This window comes from Globicephala melas, chromosome 11, assembly GCF_963455315.2.
Source record: "Globicephala melas chromosome 11, mGloMel1.2, whole genome shotgun sequence".
NCBI lineage: Eukaryota > Metazoa > Chordata > Mammalia > Artiodactyla > Delphinidae > Globicephala > Globicephala melas.
Genome location: NC_083324.2, coordinates 45,798,731 through 45,813,775, shown reverse-complemented (window position 1 = coordinate 45,813,775; position 15,045 = coordinate 45,798,731). Strand labels below are relative to the sequence as shown.

Below are 15,045 nucleotides of genomic sequence, written 5' to 3'. Positions count from 1 at the left end.
AGCAATCTCACTCCTGGGCATATACCCAGAAAAAACCATAATTTGAAAAGATACATGCACCCCTATGTTCATAGCAGCACTGTTTACAATAGCCAAGACATGGAAACAACCTAAATGTCCGTCGACAGATGAATGGATAAAGAAGATGTGGTGTGTATATATAGATGTATACACACACACACACAAATGGAATATTACTCAGCCATCAAAAAGAATGAAATGATGCCATTTACAGCAACATGGATGCAACTAGAGACTTATCATACTAAGTGAAGTAAGTCAGAAAGAGAAAGGCAAATGCTATATGGTATCACTTATATGTGGAATCTAAAATATGACACAAATGAACTTATCTACGAAACAGAGACAGACTCACAGGCATAGAGAACAGACTTGTGGTTGCCAAGGGGTGGGGGGATGGATGGATTGGGAGTTTAGGCTTAGCAGATGCAAACTATTACATATAGGATGGATAAACAACAAGGTCCTACTGCTGGGAACTATATTCTATATTGTGATAAACCATAATGGAAAAGAATATGAAAAGTAAATTTTAAAATTTTCTACATAGATTTTTAAAAAATAACATTTGATTGTGTTTACTTCTAAAAGTAGAACACAATAGCTTGCTGTACAAAAGGTATGTCAGCAGCCCTGCGTGCCAAAGGTTTGAATAGGACAAAAGCTTGGGGAGCCAGGGAGGGATGGAGGGAGGAAGAAATGAAGGCCAACGGAAAATCGAAGCCAGTAAAAATTCACCGTCAGCAGTTCCCAAACGAATAGGAGCTGGATCTGTAGCTAATGACTAGAGCAGGAACATGTTCTAGAAGGCACATGCCCGTGTAGGCCTGAGCTTCCTCTTTACGGGGGCATTTCATAGGCTGTTTCTCAGGACACTGACCCCCCTCCTTCCTTATTTAAAACTTTTCCAGGTAGAAAATATTGCATTAAGCCTGTTTTTTCCCCAGATGGGTAAACAAATAACAACTCTGGCTATTTGGAGAGTTACTGAAGATATTGTGTAACATTAAAAATTAAATTATATAGAGATAGATAATAACAAGGCACATTTGTATTGGGCTTTACAGCAAAGCTTAGACTTGGGTAGACTTTCCTTCTTTTGATCCTCACAAGTCGTGCAAGACAGATAAAAGATGGCTTTTATTAATCTCATTATGAAATGAAACCAAGGGTCCATGGGGTGTCCAAGACCACAGACTGTCCTGTCTCAGCTCTGTGGTTTTCTTCAAATCATCAGGCCAGAAGCTTCTTCAGGCAGAAGCTCTGCATCAATAGCTGGCCAAGGGGAAGAGGATGAGGGTTGGGATGTGGGTTCCTAGGAGGTTCCACGCCAAGGGCTAGAAACACCAGGTGCAATCCACGGCTGCTGGGGTCTTATGGTGCAAGGGGTAAGTACGAACTGAGCTTGGGCAAGGAGGGCTGAGACAGCAAGGACGCCGTGGGTGTGATCTGCAGAAACTCCTGAGGAATTCAAGAAGTCCCAATCCCACTGTGGGAGGTTTTTGGTGAAGGGACCAAGGCTCTGCTTCCATTTGCCTTTGACGATTTTGTTGACCCTTGAACTGGGACTGGTAGCCACTAGTGGCTGGGGAGAGCTTCAGACCCAGCCTCTTCGAGATTCCTTGGTCCGGTGCTCTTTCCAATTCAATAAATGGTTTGTCTAGGAAAACCAAAAATGTGTGTGTGCGTTTTAACCACTTGTCTCTGGGAGCAAGATGAAAACCATGCACACAGAGAACAGACTTGTAGTTGTCAAAGGGGGAGGGGTTGGGGGAGGGGTGGAGTGGGAGGTTGGGGTCAGCAGGTGTAAGCTTTACATATAGGATGGATAAACAACAAGGTCCTACTGTAAAGCACAGAGAACTCTATTCAATATCCTATGATAAACCATAATGGAAAAGAATATTAGGAAAAAAATGTATATACATATATATGTATGAATAACTGAATCACTTCGCTGTACAGCAGAAATTAACACATTGTAAATCAACTATACTTCGATTAAAAAATTAAGTAAAAAAGATAAAAACTATAAATCAGCTAGAGTCAATCCTGTGTGCAGGGTGTACCTGACCCTAATCCCACAAATGTGCCTGTCAGCAAGGGGCCTGAAGTGCTGGAAAGTGTCTGCCTCACGTGCCCGAGACACCTAGAAGCTGAGAACAACTACTTCATCTGTCCTGCAAGGAGGCAAGTGGAAGTAGCCTCCCTTACCTGTTGGAACCAAGACAGAGCTTCCATAGGTGAGCCCAGCACCTTTCTCTTCCGTTGAACAAGGTCCCCAAGCAGTTCATGGGGACATGAGCACTTGGGGACATTCACAGAGATTATCCAAAGAAAGGCTTGGGGCCAAACATGGTGCTGAGATAAACAAAGATTCAACAGGCTTCTCACTGCAGACCATTCAGAACCGTTAATAGGCCAGGGTGCACCTTGCATTCCAGAAGGGGCGTTCAGGATACAGGGACTCCCAGAGCTGGTCGTGGGACTCTTGCCACACGAGCATCTTGGGAGCAGGGTGTGCTGAAGAACAAACTTTGGCTGTAGCGTGATTAGGATCTTCTCATATTGTGTTCAGATGAGCACAGAAAATGTAGTTCCTTCATTATTCTGAAACTGGCCTAATCTTCTTGATGAGAGCCCACCGTTTTGGGTAAGAGGCAGGAGCAACCATATTTACTTGGGTCCAACACACTTGGTTAGATGCGATCATTTTAACAATCTTTCTAGGTCTTTTGGAGAAAGCGCTGCATTTCCACTTCTGCTCCTCCACAGTGTAGGGGAGAGGGCCGCTGTTTACATGACCCTGTGATCTCGGAGGGAGGGGGTGTGGCTGGATAGAGGTGAGGCCCGTTGGTTCCTTGCCAGTCTCTGCTGTAGTGGGATTGCTGTATGAATGGCGACCCCCGGGTCTGGGTGCCCTCCTGGTGTCTCTGCTGTCCCCGGCCGCTGCTGTAACTCACAGCCTGGTCTCTCTCAGGCCAGCTTGGCCCAGCACTGCTCCTGCTGGCAGAAGCAGACCCTTCTGAGTTTCTGTCCCACTCTCCTCTGCCCTGGGGCCATCTCACCTCTCACAGGGCTCCTGACAGACCCAATGCCTCTCAGTTCAGCTTTGTCATCCCCTGAGAGCGTACGTGGGGACTGTGGGGTGTCTTTCACATCATGTAGAAGCCAAACTCCCTCTGCTAGATTATGCCGCGCATCTGAGTTTTCTCTGATGTGGCTGCACGTGGAAGGTGGTGTGGGGAGCTTACAGGGCAGCCTCGTCCCAGGGATCCAAATGAGATGTGGGCAAAAATGCTGTCCTGAGGCCCTCTCCGTGCACCTGACACACCACCTTAGCCCAGAGCCAGAGGTCAGGACACATGCCCAACAGCCAGCTTCTTCTTCCCCTTCCGGACTGAATGGGACTCTGTGACCTCCAAGGCTGGGATCATCCTCAGGTCCACCGGGACTGCCATTCTTCCGGAAGGGTAGGGATACAGGGGCTTACACAACCCTTTCCCTAAAGACAAAGCTTGGATTTTGCTGTTTCAAAATCCTAGTTTAAATGCTAGATGCTAAATGTTAACTTTCCATTGCTTTGCATTTATAACATCCCTAGAATCAAGATGGCAGAGTAGTAGGACGTGGAATTCACCCCTTCCCACAAATACATCAAGAATATATCTACAGGGCTTCCCTGGTGGCGCAGTGGTTGAGAGTCCGCCTGCCGTTGCAGGGGACACGGGTTCGTGCCCCGGTCCGGGAAGATCCCACATGCCACAGAGCAGCTGGGCCCGTGAGCCATGGCCGCTGAGCCTGCGCGTCCGGAGCCTGTGCTCCGCAACGGGAGAGGCCATAACAGTGAGAGGCCTGCGTACCACAAAAAAATTTTAAAAATTAAAAAAATAAAAAAGAATACATCTACAAATGGAACAATTCTCACAGAACACCTTCTGAGCACTAGCAGAGGACCTCAAACACCTGAAACGACAAGAAAGAGCTCCACAGAACCGGGCAGGACGAAAGGAAAGCTCCCTAACATTCCCCAAAGCAAAAGGATTCCCCTTGAAGAAAAAGAGGGAGGTGTCACTACAAGAAAATATATGTTAGTGTATTTTAAAATATTATTTTGATAACATGGGATTTGCTGCTCAGAGAACAGTATAATCACACCAAATGCAGTTAGTAGGACCTAAAACATTTAAGTGAACAGAATTGGGGGGGTGTCATTCTTAGGAGGGTTAGTGAAAAACAATTACTTTCAGTTGGTCTGTACAGCTAAAAAAGCACACAAGAAAGATAATGAAATGTGTACTGCACTCAACTCCCTCCAGCTGAACCAGGAAAAGCTGAAATGCCTGCTGGTCAGCCACTCCTCACCCCGCCCACTGCAGATGCAAGAGCCTCAGCTGAGCCCTAACCCGTGTGAACACAGGGCCCACTGCCAAATCTATAATAGGGACGGTCACAGGTTTTTACTGTGACTGCAAAAACTCAATAGGCTGACCACCTTTAGAGTCATACAGGCCCAGACTTCAGGGGACTAAGATGGACAGTTCTACTCAAGATGGACCGAATTTATAGCTTCCAGGACTGGAAGTTCTTTTAAAATGATTATGATGAAAAATTTCAAATCGGAGCAGGGACTTCCATATATCCATCCTTCAGATTTAACAGTTGTTAAGTTTCCCACGTTTGCTTCATTTTTCTTCTGAAGTATTTTTAAAGAAAATTACAGACATTATGGCATTTCATCCCTAAATACTTCTTCAAACTACAGAAACGGTTTCCTACATAACATAATCCAATTTTTTAAGATGACGGTATTTTAGAGCAGTTTTAGATTCACAGCAAAATTGAGTGGAATGTACAAAGATTTCCCATACGCTGCCTACCCCGCACATGCATGGCCTCCCATTATCAACAGTCGTCACTAGGGTGGTACATTGGTTAGTTGATGAACCTAAATTGACACATCATCGTTATCCAAAGTCCATAGTTTATATTAGAGTTTGCTCTTGGTGTTGTACATTCTACAGGTTTTGACAAATGGATAATGACATGTATCCACCATTATAGTATCATGCAGAATAGTTTCACTGCCCTAAAAATCCTCTGTGTTCCACCTATTCACGTAACCCCCTAACGCTTGGCAACCACTGATCTTTTCACTGTCTCCATAGTTTTGCCTTTTCCAGGATGACACAGAGTTGCAATCATATAGCATAAAATCTTTTTTTTTTTTTTTTCGGTACGCGAGCCTCTCACTGTTGTGGCCTCTCCTGCCGCAGAGCAAGGCTCCGGACGCGCAGGCTCAGCGGCCATGGCTCACGGGCCCAGCCGCTCCGCGGCATGTGGGATCTTCCCGGACCGGGGCACGAACCCGCATCCCCTGCATCGGCAGGCGGACTCTCAACCACTGCACCACCAGGGAAGCCCCAGCATAAAACCTTTTAGATTGACTTCTATCATCTAGTGATATGCATTTAATCTTCTTCCATCTCTTTTCATAGCTTGATAGCTCATTTTTTTTTAGCTGCGAATGATATTCCACTGTCTGGAGGTGCCACAGTTTATTTATCCATTCTCCTACTAAAAAAGTCTTGGTTGAAAGTCAGCCCTCGACACAAGGGTTTGTAAAAAGAAAAGAAAAAAGAGAAAAGAAACAACAAAAACATCTTGCTTGCTTCCAAATTCAGGCAATTATGAATAAAGCTACTATAAACATCCATGTGCAGGTTTTTGTATGCACCTAAGTTTTTAGCTGAATTGAGTAAATGACTGCTGAGCATGACTGCTGGATTGTATGGTAAGATGTTTAGTTTTGGAAGAAACTGCTGAACTGTCGTCCAAAGTGCCTGTATCATTTTGTATCCCCACCAACAATAAATGAGAGTTCCTGTGGCTCTGCCTCCTTGATAACATTTGGGGTTTGGGGTTTGGGCCATTCTAATAGTGTGTAATGGTATCTCACTACGGTTTTAAATTTACAATTACCTAATGGGTGGAATGTTGAGCATCTTTTCATATGCTTACTTGCCATCTTCTTTGATGAAGTGTTCATACAGGTCATTTGTTCATTTTAAAAAGCACTTTTTAAATGTTTGTTTTCTTATTGTTTAGTTTAAGGATGCTTTGTTTATATTGGATAGCAGTCCCTCATCAGATATGTCTTTTTCAAATATTTTTTCTCAGCCTGTGGTTTGCTCTCATTCTCCTGACAGTGTCTTTCGCAAAGCAGAAATTTTCAATTTTAATGAAGTCCAGCTTATTAATTATTTCATAGATCATGTCTTTGGCGTTGTAGCTAAAAAGTCATTGCCATATCCATGGTAATTTGATTTTCTCCTATGTTATTTTCTAGGGGTTTTATAGTTTTGCCTTTTACATTTAAGTTTGTGATCCATTTTGAGCTAATTTTTGTGAAGGGTGTAAGATCAGTGTCTATATTTTTTGCATGTGGATGTCCAGTTTTTCCAGCACCATTTGTTGAAAAGACTACCATTCCTCCATTGTATTATCTTTGCTCCTTTGTCAAAGATCACTTGACTATATTTACGGGGGTCTATTTCTGGGCTCTTTATTATTATTATTATTTTTTATAAATTTATTTATTTATGGCTGCATTGGGTCTTCGTTTCTGTGCGAGGGCTTTCTCTAGTTGCGGCGAGCGGGGGCCACTCTTCATCGCGGTGCGCAGGCCTCTCACTATCGCGGCCTCTCTTGTTGCGGAGCACAGGCTCCAGACGCGCAAGTTCAGTAGTTGTGGCGCACGGGCTTAGTTGCTCTGTGGCATGTGGGATCCTCCCAGACCAGGGCTCGAACCCGTGTCCCCTGCATTGGCAGGCGGATTCTTAACCACTGCACCACTAGGGAAGCCCCCTGGGCTCTTTATTCTGTTCTATTGATCTATTCGTCTATTCTTTCGCCAATACTACACAATCTTGATTACCGTGCCTTTACAGTAAGGCTTAGAGTCAGTCCTCTGATTTGTTCTTCTTCAGTATTGTGTTGGCTATTGTGGATCTTTTTCTTCTCCATATAAACTTTAAAATTATAGTTTGTTGACATCCACAAAATAACTTGCTGAAATTTTGATTGGGATTGCTGTGAATCTATAGATCAAGGTGAGAAAAACTGAGGTCTTGGCCATATTGAGTCTTCCTATCCACAGATAGGTAATATCTCTCCATTTGTTTAGTTCTTTGATTTCTTTCATCAGAGTTTTGTAGTTTTCCTCATATAGAGATCTTGTATATATTTTTAAGTTTATATCTAAATACAGTTGACCCTTGAATAACACGGTATGAACTGCATGTGCTCATATGCAGGTTGTTTTCAATAGATAAGTACTACAGTACTACACAAGTCCATAGTCGTTTTTTTCTGTGGATACAAAACTGTGGATTTTTAAAAAAAATAACAGCTTTAACTATTTACAATAGCCAAGACATGGAAGCAACATGGATGGACCTAGAGATTATCATACTAAGTGAAGTAAGTCAGACAGAGAAAGACAAATATCATACGACATCACTCCTATGAATCATATGTGGAATCTAATTTTAAAAAATTATACAAACGAACCGACTTACAAGACAGAAACAGAATTACAGATATCGAAAACAAACTTATGGCTGCCAAAGGGGAAATGTGATGGGGGGGACAAATCAGGAGCTTGGGATGAACATAACTACTATATATAAGACAGACAACCAACAAGGACCTACTGAAGAGCTCAGGGAACTCTACTCAATATTCTGTGATAACATATATGAAAAAAGAATATGAAAAAGAATGAACATATGTATATGTATAACTGAATCACTTTGCTGCACACCTGAAACTAACACAACATTGTAAATCGACCATACTCCAATAAAATTAAAATTAAAAAAATAGAATTACAAAAAAATAAGAAGAACAGCTTTATTGATACATAATTCACATGCCATAGAATTCACCCTTGAAAAGTGTACAATTCAGTGTTTTTTCCTATATTCATAGAGATGTGTAACCCTCACCACTATCTAATGTAAGAACATCTTTATCAACCCCCAAAGAAACTCCATACCCATTAGCAGTCACTTGCTACTCCCCCTCCACCTTAGTCCCTGGAAACCACTAATCAACTTTCTGTCTTTATTACTTTCCGTCTGGATTTGCCTATTCTGAGCATTTCATATAAATGGAATCTTATAGTGTGTGGCCTTTTGTGTCTGGTTTCTTTCACCTTACATGTTTTCAAGGTTTACCTATTTTGTAGCGTGTATTAGTACTTCATTTCTTTTTATGTCTTAATATTCCATTGTATGGTAGACCATATTTTTTTTAATTTATTTATTTTATTTATTTTTGGCTGCATTGGGTCTTCATTGCTGCACGCGAGCTTCCTCTAGCTGCGGTGAGTGGGGGCTTCTCTTGTTGCGGAGCACGGGCTCTAGGCGCGTAGGCTTCAGTAGTTGCAGCACATGGGCTCAGTAGTTGTGGCTCGCGGGCTCTAGAGCACAGGCTCAGTAGAGCCTGGCTTAGTTGCTCCGCAGCATGTGAGATCTTCCCGGACGAGGGATTGAACCTGTGTCCACTGCATTGGCAGGCGGATTCTTAACCACTGAGCCACCAGGGAAGTCCCAACCATATTTTATTTATCCATTTATTAGTTGATGGACATTTGAATGATTTCCACTGTTTAGCCATTATGAATAGTACCGCCATGAACATTCACATACAAGTTTTTGTGTAGATGTACATTTTCAATTTTCTTAGCTATATATCTAGGGTGGAATACCTTGTAAGTCATAAGGTTTTTTGGTTTTGTTTTTTTTTGCAGTACGCGGGCCCCTCACTGTCGTGGCCTCTCCCGTTGCGGAGCACAGGCTCCGGACGCACAGGCTCAGCGGCCATGGCTCACGGGCCCAGCCGCTCCGCGGCATGCGGGATCTTCCCGGACCAGGGCACGAACCCGTGTCCCCTTGCACTGTCAGGCGGACTCTCAACCACTGCGCCACCAGGGAAGCCCCAGTCATAAGGTTTTAATGTTTGACATTTGAAATGCCAAATTATTTTCTAAAGTGACTATCATCTTGTAATTCTTTATTGAAATAAGTATGTAAGGTCTATTTAGCAGAGTAATTGGTTTCACTGCTCTCTAAATATTTGCTAGCCTTGGCAAGGTGACTGAAATTCCCCTGATTCTTGGAGCTAAGACATTGAAAGCCCTGTGTTAAAAATATATTCATCTAAGAGAAATAAAATATGGGGCAAGACCCAGTTAGAATGCGTTTACCAATTTGCCATAGGTAAATGGAACACTGGCCAGGCAAGTTTTGATAGGGGAACCAGGGGAAGTGGGGGATGAAAACGTCAGATAGAATCAGGGTGTGGCAGCTCATGGAACAGGCTAGACTAAGGAGTATGGGAGAAGAAGGCAGAATGAAAGTAAGTAGGCCAGTCGCAGATGAGAAGAGTAACTTGGCATAGAAAAGTGGGTGTACGCAGGGCTGGTCACCCGCACGTTTTGCAGGTTGAATCTTGGCGCAGCTCTGAGTTTCTCTTTTGCGATGCGGTCTTCAGAGACACAGCACCCTGCTTAAAAGGCTACTGCCAAGGTTCTGTTGCACTGTGATAATCATGCGGTCAGCCCGGCCAAACGCTTTTCTGTGTCGTGAAGCCCCGGATGAGGCTTGCCTGGGCTGACTACACCTTCAGGAAGCAGAAATGAAATCAAAGCGACAGGATAAATGGAAGCTCTCCCTTGTCTTTGGTGTGAGTCTAAGTGGTGTAAGCATATTTTCCATCAGGAATTAGTTGCTTAGAGAAGAAAGAGCCAAGCAAATCTGGACCAGGTGTTCACTCCATTTAGTCCCAGAGCCAAGAAAAACCATCTTCTGGGCACTGGGAAGAAGAAAATGGAAAATGCCAATTAATGATCAGCTTTCAAATTGTTTCTACTCGTCCAAGGGACTGGGTTTCCTCTGACCCTCCAAGCTCCACTGGGCAACTGAACTTCATTTCTGCAGAGAATTTTCTAACAATCATAAGCAAAATCCTAGTGACTTTTAAAAACAAGGATTTTAAGGATAGGGACTTACCTGGTGGCGCAGTGGTTAAGACTCCGCACTCCCAATGCAGGAGACCTAGGTTTGATCCCTGGTCAGGGAACTATATCCCACATGCATGCTGCAACTAAGAGTTCACATGCCACAATGAAGAGCCCGTGTGCCACAACTAAGATCTGGTGCAGCCAAATAAATAAATAATTTTTTTTTTAAAAAAAGAGTTTTAAAGATAGATGACTTCCTCTAAGAAATCAAAGCTCTACCTGCAGCAGTGTCTTTAGGAAGCAATACAGGCAGTAGAAAATGAGAAATTGAGTTACTCAAGCCAGGAAGGGCAAACAGAAGGCTGTGAGATGCCTCACAACCAGGCTGATGGACTTTTCACAGAATCGACGGGTGTTTTGGCAGAATTGTCCTGAGTAACTGGTTGCTTAGGTGACGTGCAGACACAACTTTCTTCTAACTCAGTGGGATGCCAATTATCTTTTTCTTTACCTGCTAGGTGCTAGGGGAAATAAATCTGTATATTTTAAGAAGGGGCATATATTTCCTTTGTGAATGAAATGAAACCAAGGGGATAAGTATAATAAATTATGAGTGCTCACTTATCCTGATGGGGAGAAAAGAAAGGTTGATTTTCCTTCCAGAGCAGCCCCTTGATCTAGCCAATCTATTAAAGAATAATTGAACCAGCAACAATCACTTCCATGCAGTATCTACTAATTACGCTACGCTATAAACAGTCTCTGCATTCAGACATGCTAACTGCTAAAACGGGAACGTTACATCTCCAAGGGTGTCGTTAGAGTTTTAGCTACTCCCTGATTCAGAAGATCTAACCCTGAAATATGAAGGCTGTGTTTTTTTTCCCCCTTTTTGGACTGTGCTCTGACTTTCATCTCTTACTCTGAAACCTTTGCTTCCTCCAAATTCAAGTCTTTTGTCTTCTTTTGTGTTATCAACCTCATAAGCTATCCCAAAATATACCATTTCTCTTAAATGATTCACACATTTAAAAAATCTCATTTAGTAAACTCCCAGACAGCTGAAAGAAAAGGCACCATGAACTGAGCCTGATATAATCCATTCAGGCCTCCATTTGTATCTTTCAAGTGAGAGACTTGGATTATGTGTCATTTAGGATTAGGTTCAACTGTAACAGAGACCAAGACAACAGTGGCTTAAATCAAACATGAGGTTATTCTCTTCCAGTAGTGAAGCCTGGTGCTAAGAGCACGGGGCTACAACATTAACTCTGTATTCATCAAGGACCCAGGCTCCTTCTGTATCATTGCTCTGCCATCCTCTGAACTTGACTTCCACCTCTGGTCCAGGACAGCTGCTCTAGATCAAGCTAGCATGTCTACATTTCTGCCGTCAGTGAAAAAGGGCACGCTGCCTTTCTAAATGGTACCACCCAAAGTCACATTCAACATTTCTACTTTTAAGCCATTGAGTAGCTGCAAGAGAGTCTGAGAAATGAGGTGTCTATTCTGAAAAGCCATTGACCAACTGAAAGTTGGGGATTCTATTAGCAATGGAAGAAAGGGAGAACAGATATTGGGAAGAGCTAGCTGGCTCTACCACACACTAGATTGATGATTTTGAAATTGTATCCTCAAAGTCCTAGGGTTTTGGTATATTACACAGAGGCTACTGTGGGTCTTGAATGGGGCGATGTGTGGGTAAATTTGCACAGGATCCCAGAATACTTATCAAAATCAGAGTATATATCCCCCCTTTTGAAGTTTAATTGTACTAGAACATTTCTGATGGGTGGCAGTGGTCTAGACTGAACCACTGGCAGGTAACTGGTAAGAATTCTCAGGGCCCCAGGGGAAGGGGTGCTTTGAGTGGTGCCCTGAGTTGGTCAAGGGGAAATCTGATTCTGGAGCAGGCTGCCAGTCCTGGACAAGGACACGGTGAACTAGCGTTAGACCAGTTTTCAACGTTGACATCATATGGCACTAAGAGAAGCAACAGCAGCTGACAACTGGGCCCTGAAACTGGACTGATAAGATTCTGTATTTTTCTCTCTGAAAGGGTTGTGATCCAAGTGATGGCTACAGTAGAGTTTCTCCACCTTGGCACCCTGGACATTGTGGGCTAGATAATTCTTCATCGCACGTGACTGTAATGTGTATTGTAGTATGCTTAGCAGCAACCCTGGCCTCTATTGGTTTCCCATTGTGAAAACCAAATATGCCTCCAGACATTGACAAATGTCCCCTGGGTGCCAAATTACTTACAGCTGTGAACCAATAGGTCAGAATCTAGGTAATGATGCACACTTTTGTACTTTGCTAATGGTTGTACAATTTGGTACCAATCCTTTCATAAATGAGATACATAGCAAAGGCCTTAAATATGTCCATGACTTTAACTTAATTCCATTTCTTGGACTCTGGCCCAAGGAAACAATTTGCAAGAGACTTTCTGTCTAAAGGTACTTGTTGTAGTACTATTTTCAATAGATGAAAAAATTAGAGGGCTTCCCTGGTGGTGCAGTGGTTGAGAATCCGCCTGCTAATGCAGGGGACAAGGGTTCGAGCCCTCGTCTGGGAAGATCCCACATGCCACGGAGCAACTGGGCCCGTGAGCCACAACTACTGAGCCTGTGCATCTGGAGCCTGTGCTCCACAACGAGAGGTCGCGACAGTGAGAGGCCCGCGCACTGCGATGAAGAGTGGCCCACGCACTGCAAGGAAGAGTGGCCCCCGATCGCCGCAACTAGAGAAAGCCCTCGCACAGAAACGAAGACCCAACACAGCCAAAAATAAATAAATTAATTAATTAATTTTAAAAAATTAGAAACAACAAAAAATATTAAACAGTAGGAAAAGAATTAAATAAACCATGGTAGATCCATGTACCCACTAAAATGTGTTTTTGAGTTTATAATAACATGGGGAAATACTTAGAATGATAAATAAGCAAATTAAAAAACTATGCAAAAAAAATGACAAGGAGGAAACTCACTAAAAATGGTAGACTCTGGGGGGGGATCGGGAGTGATTTTTTTTTCCTCCTTCCTTCTATCTTCCTGTAGTTTCTAAACTTTCTAAGCTCCCTGTGAATGAGTTTATTCCAAACTACAAAACAAAACTACAAAGAAAATCCTAATTAAAAAAAAATTCTGCTGCCTGTCCTGGAGGATCCACAGACCCTTGTGAGCATTCCTGTAAGTGCACGCTGTTGGGAGAGAGGCCAAACAGATATTCCCTCCTGCGCCGAGGGGCCAGGCTTTGTGCCAAGTGACCCCGCCACCCTGGCCACAACCCACTGAACCAGGAATCCCTACTGAAGGCTCCAGTAGACTGGGCAGAAGGAAGCCCAACCACCTATGGAGGCTTGACTCCAGGCACTGGAGGTACGGTCAAAGAGGAGCCTTTGACACTGGATAGCGAAAAATAGGGCCAATCAGATCCTGTCTCTGGAAATGTGCATGGAAAAACTCTCAAGGAGGCTCCTCTGCCCCTCCTGAGAGATGAACAAGGACAACCAGACCCTCAAGCAGCTGGGGATCCTGAGCAATGAGGGCTGTTCTTCTGGTTCCTCAGGAGGCTGCAGAGATGGCTTTCCTTACTCCCTACTTTCGTACAAGAAGCACCCGCAGAGCGGGCCCCGGTGTCTGACAAAGCTCAGCTCCCTTTGGGTGTGTGTAGTGGACGTTATATGGGCAGCTGGAACCCTCCTCCCAACTCTGCTGGTCCCAAAGGCCACTCCACAGATGAGTGTCACAGGAAACTTGTTAAATTCCAGATTCCAGGCTCCCCCCCTAGATAATTTCACTTGGAGAGTGGGGAACTCAAGAATTTGTATTTAAGAGTTCCCAGGTAATTCTGATGCATAGACCAGTTTCGGAACCAGTGTTTTGCCCACTACTAAAAAAACTACACCGTCCTGCTCTAACTCTGAAGTAAGCCCTAACAGTAGGATGGCTCCTCAAAAAAATTAAACATAGAACTACCATAAGATCCAGCCAATCTCACTCCTGGGTATATAGCCCAAAGAACTGAAAACATGGTCTCAAACAGATATCTGTACACCCATGTCCATAGCAGCATTACTCACAATAGCCGAAAAGGTGGAAGCAACCCAAGTGGTCATCACAGATGAATGGATAAAAGAAATGTGGTACATACATAAAATAAGTCTTATTCAACGTGATATATACATAAAATAAGTCTTATTCAACCTTAAAAAGGAAGGAGATTCTGACACATGCTACATTGTGGATGAACCCTGAAGACACACTGCGAAGTGAAATGGCAGACGCAAAAGGACAAATACTGTACGATTCCACTTCACTGAGGTTCCCGTAGTAGGCAAATCCACAGAGACAGACAGTAGAACAGGGTTTGCCAGCAGCTGTGGGAAGCTATTATTTCACGGACAGTGTTTCAGTTTCAGAAAATGAAAAAATTCTGAAGATGGATGGTGGCGATGGTTGTACAACAATGTGAATACACTTAATGCCAGTGAACTGTACACTTAAAGATGGTTAAAATGGTATATTTTATGGACATCTTACCACACACACACATACACAAACCCAAAAACCAGCAATGACTAAACAAAACAAAAAAACCTATACAATTCTTTCTAGCAAGGAAAATAAGCCACCTCAAAGAAATCATAGCCAAGAAAATAACTTTTTTTTGCTTTTTACAAAACACTGTCAGAGATAAAAATCTTTAGAAAAGAAAATTAGTTCAGAACAAGCTTCTTTCATCGTATCAGCGTCCCTTATCATAAAATAAACAGAGAGAAACAGGAAATGGGAGACTAAAATAAATCTTCTGTTTCAAGAAAAAATAAATCATGCCTAAAAGTTTACACGCAGATCTTTCTGGGTCTTTCAAAATGTCTCTGAAATGTTGCAGTTCAAAGCTTTTCAAATACTATAGCCTCCACCCACTCCCCGGATATGCATTCACTTCCTCTCTTATAAACATAACTTCCTTTGTTGTTTGAACAG

General features: G+C 43.1%; 1 protein-coding gene across 2 annotated transcripts in view; it reads right to left on the bottom strand.

Annotated features, from left to right (window-relative positions):
- SNRK (SNF related kinase) overlaps nt 1–15,045 on the bottom strand; it is a 163,467-nt gene that overhangs the window by 101,194 nt on the left and 47,228 nt on the right. The gene's annotated exons all lie outside the window — the stretch shown is intronic.